This window comes from Euleptes europaea, chromosome 1 (genome assembly GCF_029931775.1).
Source record: "Euleptes europaea isolate rEulEur1 chromosome 1, rEulEur1.hap1, whole genome shotgun sequence".
Classification (NCBI taxonomy): domain Eukaryota; kingdom Metazoa; phylum Chordata; class Lepidosauria; order Squamata; family Sphaerodactylidae; genus Euleptes; species Euleptes europaea.
In genome coordinates, this window is record NC_079312.1 from 34,199,340 (window position 1) to 34,204,767 (window position 5,428).

The 5,428-nt window shown below is 43.7% G+C and overlaps 1 non-coding gene across 1 annotated transcript; it reads right to left on the bottom strand.

Moving 5' to 3' along the window:
• Positions 1–4,291: 4,291 nt before the first annotated feature.
• Positions 4,292–4,363, bottom strand: TRNAP-AGG (transfer RNA proline (anticodon AGG)). Its single transcript has one exon. It is a non-coding gene; the product is annotated as a tRNA-Pro (tRNA).
• Between the last annotated feature and the right edge of the window lie 1,065 nt (positions 4,364–5,428).

Sequence of the window (5,428 nt, forward strand, 5' to 3'; positions counted from 1 at the left end):
TTCACTGCCTCCTGGCAATATGCTTTTAATCCTTTCATCCTCTCATAGAAGGAGATCCATAAAACTCTGTCTGTATGAAGGGTTTTTTTCCCGTCATGATGTTGATAATCCATGATTCAAAATACTGTCTTTTTTTGGGGGGGGGGATCCTAATACATGGGTCACAGCTGTCCTTAAGTACCAAAATAAAAGAAACAGTGGCTTAGGAACCATTTTCATACATAACTCCACAAGCAGCATTAGAATGTCTCCCATTTTAAACTTTTTTTTGGGGGGGGGGGACTGCTAGCGTTTGGCAGATGTCAATCCCATGGCAGCTCCTGAATTAAAGGACAGTACTAAGCAGGGATTCAGTCTCTCAGGATGCCACTGAGCATAGACCAAAAGATGAAGGCAGCATAATATGGGGGCATGGCTTTCTTCCCTCCCTTTTACATCTCCTAGAGAGGACTTATAGATGTGGCTGAGCCACACTGACAGCAAGGTTGTTCACTAGCAGGGTTGCCAGGTCCCTCTTCTCCACTGGTGGGAGGTTTTTGAGGCAGAGCCTGAGGAGGGCGGGTTTTGGGGAGGGGAGGGACTTCAATGCCATAGAGTCCAATTGCCAATGCAGCCATTTTCTCCAGGTGAACTGATCTCTGTTGGCTGGAGATCAATTGTAATAGCAGGAGACCTCCAGCTGGAGGTTGGCAACCCTAATCACTAGGGACAGACACTTCCAACTGGAGATCAAAATGAAGTATAAATAACACTTAAAAAAACTATTAAGATGAAATCTCAGGAGCTTGTCTTGAGCCCATGCTGCAGAACCTCTCTGTTTCATGTACTCCTATTCTGAAAACAGACATTTAGGCAAAACACCCAAACCTCCGGGGGATTAGATTGGTGGGAATGCTATTGTTTTGTCTATTCAGTGGAAGTAGTGAGTTCCCTTGCCAGATTAAATTAAATGCTCCTGTTTCAACTGCATAACTGAGAGCCACTTAGCAGACATATGCCACCTGTAATGATACGTTCATGCAAGTTTCCGCTATGAAATTAAAGGGAATGTAATTGCCCAAGAATGTCTTGTAAAATACGGACTCTCAGCCACTTATTATGGGCATTTACTTCTGATTACTATATCAATGTCTCTTTCATTATCTTACAAACATCTTTTCCCCAGTGTATTTTGGAATGGAGAAAAAGAATGTTGCTTTCGAGACCTTAAGCAGAAGTCTCCATTAAAAGAGGGCTCATGATAACTAGCCACTCTATGAAAAAGCCATACATGGAGGTGAATAAAATTTTACTTCTACTTCAGCAAATTAGCACAGTAAAAGGACAGATGAACTATTTGTGAATTGTTATGGGATACAATTACATTTGGAATGAAAGCGAACTCTTCTCCTCCTATGGTCCAAACTCTGTTACGAGAATCATGGAGTTGCTGGATTCGCCTTCTCTGTAATGCAAAGCAAAACTAGGCCAGTGTTCTTATGCCATTTCTGTTCCAGTTCCATATCATTGGTTGCCAGTGGCAAGGGTGGAAAATGTCCCACAGGGCAAGAGGCTTAGAGGAAAGGTCTTTCCAAGGCTATTGCATTAAGAACATAACATAAGAACATAAGAAAGGCCATGTTGGATCAGACCAAGGTCCATCAAATCCAGCAGCCTGTTCACACAGTGGTCCACCAGGTGCCTCTAGGAAGCCCACAAACCAGACAACTGCAGCAGCACCGTCCTACCTGTGTTCTATATTAGGCACCTAATACAATAGGCATGCTCATCTGATCCTGGAGAGAATAGGTATGCACCATGACTAGTATCCATTTTTACTAGTGGCCATGAATACCCCCCTCCTCCATGAACATGTCCACTCCCCTCTTAAAGCCTTCCAAGTTGGTAGCCATCACCACATCTTGGGGCAGGGAGTTCAACAATTTAACTATGCGTTGTGTGAAGAAATACTTCCTTTTATCTGTTTGATTGAATCACTCACCCTCCAACTTCAGCATATGACCCCGTGTTCTAGTATTATGAGAGAGGGACCGCAATAAATGATGATTGATTGATTGATTGATTGAGAGAGGGAGAAAAAGCTTCTCCCTATCCACTCTCTCCAAACCATGCATAATTTTATAGACCTCTATCATGTATCCCCTTAACTGGCTTCTTTTATTTATTATTATTATTATTTATTATTATTAAACTTAATTAACACTATTAATTCACAATGGCTGCTTACCTATGAATAACATGCCGGTAGTGGGTCAGCATTGGGAGTGGAGCATTGCCTGCTTGTGGGCTTCCTGGAGGCACTTGCTGATTTGGTCACTGTTAGAAATAAAATACTACTAGTCTTCAATATACTTTTGCACCATTTTCTACTTGCAGATGGAGGCCAGCATCTCACTCTTTGGGGTGAGAAAAAGACTTTCCTCTGAAGAAGCAAGTTTCCTTTTTTGTTGTTCTTAATTGTTTTTATTTTCTAATTTATAATGAAACATACACTATCAAAAGAACTTCAACACATACACAATACATAAACACTACAGATTTGAAATCTACAACGTATATATATAATCATAACCAAATTTGTTTCCAACCTATAATCTTCCCTGCATTAAGATGTCCGTTTCAGTAGGAGCTTAACAAATGGTAGGCAGGTTACTGTTTCAGAATGGGGCTGAGAGAGTGTGACTAGCCCAAGGTCACCCAGCTGGCTTAATGTGTGGGAGTGGGGAAACCAACCCAGTTCACGAGATTAGTGTCCACCGCTCAGGTGGGAAAGGGGGAAAATCAAACCCGGTTCTCCAGATCAGAGTCCACCACTTACTGAAATTATCTAAAGCTGTTCTGAGGTGTTTTGTGTCCATGTTTAGCAACATATTTGATTCCATCCAGGTACTGACAATGACTGGGAATACAGTCTCCCATTCTAAGAAGCAGCCAGCCCTCAACTGAGAGGAATGCCTTTTTCTGTTCAGCAAGGCAGCTGCTTTATGTGTGTGTGAGGGGGGAATTTTTTTTTATTATTTTTTTTGCTTAAAACATGCATGAAGTGTCTTTGTATATTACAGTGGGCGGGTGCTGAGGGCAAAAAGCCGCCTAGGTTGATCTTGACTAGATTTTCAGTCATTGCCTGTAGGCATACAACTGAAATGTTCCATGTTACTCATCCCACAAAAGCTGTGTGGCTCCTTCGAGACTTGTCTCTCCTGAACTGAACTGCATGGCAATGGCAGAATTACCACAGTGAGTTCTAGCAGTATCTGATGTCTACAGGCCTTCACTGCGTAGACTTTGTTTTCTATCTACTCTCCACCTTTTCTCTTTCTCGTCCACATTGAATTATTCAATGCCATGGCTTCTTCCCAACCTGGTCCTTTCACCCACCGTTCCCTCTGGCCTGCTGGACTCTCATTTTGCTGTACAGCGTGTGATCTTTGTGTGTATGTGACACATTCACATATTTTGGAAAGCACAGGTTGGGTTTGGGATCCCCACTTTGGGTCCCATGTGACAGTTACACATGTGTTGTAGGTTCTCCTCAGTTCCTGTATGTCCAGTTCCCAGTTCAATCTTTGACTGTGGCACGCATGGAGAAGGGCCTTCTGTGCCATCTTCCCAAGCAACAGTGGTCACGGCGGTGTACTATTTTGGGGGCATTGGGGAAGTCCAGCTGTACGCTTGTGACCAAATAGTGCCCCTCCCCCATGGATTACTTCAGCTCAGGAAAATGGTGGAGAGATGGCCAAATCTCCTTCTCCACATGTACCACAGTTGCAATCCTAAGTGGGCACTGCCCAAGGAGACATTGAGGAGAACCTGCAACTCATAGCATTGCCTTTTGAGGCTACCAAGTTGTTAATGAGGCATGCGGAACTCCAGGTTGCAATCTCACAACTCTGTTTGTTCAGCAAAAGATTTGTTGTCTATGATAGCAAGATCACAGTAGGAATAACTGCAGCTAGAAAACACAACACACTTTTAAAGAACCCTTTGACACATCCGTCCTCCTTTTAACCAATACCCTATTCCTTCGTTGTCACAATTTTGCTGTCCCCAACCTCATAACGCATGACATATTTGATAGACAATCCCAGTTATCTTTTTTTAGAACTCTGCCCCTTCTCTCAGTGACTCCTGGGGCTGCACAGATTCAATGCCCACATACTCATGAAGCTGTCTTATACTGAATCAGATATTTTGGCCCATCAAGATCAATATTGTCTACTTTGATTGGCCGCAGCTCTCCAGGGTTTTATGTAGAGGTCTTTCATATCACCTACTACCTTATCCTTTTAACTGGAGATGCCAGGGATTGAACCTGGGACCATCTGCATCCTGAGCAGATGCTCTACCACTGAGCCACAGTCCCTCTCATTGCCTCATCTGGTCACACACCTATGGTGCTTTTCTACATTCATTACTTTCATGCTGCAAGGCCCCTGGAGTGGGCCACAAAATTCCAGGGAGACATAGGATTTTGAAGAAATTGGTGGTGTTCTTTCCTGTGAACCAAGCCTTGTGCTGAATGCATGCCACTTGACAGTGGACTCTCCCTGATCCATATAGGATTTGTGAGGGTGACTGCATCCAAATGGCCCCATCAATTCAATGTTTGGAGATGGTTTGCCATTGCCTGCCTCCACATGGGATGTTTGGAGATGTTTGGAGGTGGTTTGCCATTGCTTGCCTCCACGAGGGCTGAGAGGGTTTTGAGAGAACTGTGACTGGCCCAAGGTCACCCAGCAGGCTTCATGTGGAGGAGTGGGGAATCGAACCCGGTTCTCCATATTAGAGTCCACCATTCTTAATCACTACACCACTCTGGCTCTGTGAGTATGGAGTACACGATGTATGTTATGGGCAATCTCAGCTATCGGAGCTGGGTGAGCAGATGATAGCTTAAGTTTAGAGGCCGGGCCCAAGTTTGTTGAAATGCTGTTCAAATGTCAGCGAAACTCTGCAACAACAGTTCATCCCCTCTTCCAGGATCTCCAACCCTTCCTCCTCTATTGTGCCTCATCAGGACTTGCCCTAATTATTAATGCTGAGTGCACTCACAGCATCTTTCATCCAAGGACCCAGAACTGCTTATAAGCATTAATGAACTAAACCTAATAACACCCCAGAGAGGAAGGAAGGCTCTTTACTATTAAATTCAACACTGGTGTGAAGTTAGCAAAGAGTGGAGTTTCATTAAGGATGAACTTAGGGCAGATGGGATGGGAGGTCATGCACAAGGACGAAAAAACGAACCATTGGCATACCCAGTGCCAGCCCCAAAGGGACTTGGTCTCTTCCACCTTGCATTAGTTATTTTTATTAGAATGTATTAATGGAAAACTTGAGAACCCAGTAGCATGTTAAGTTTAGATTCTGTGCTAACAGTCTCAGCTCCCCACTCACAAGCCAAGTAAAGTACAAGGAAGGGAAAAAA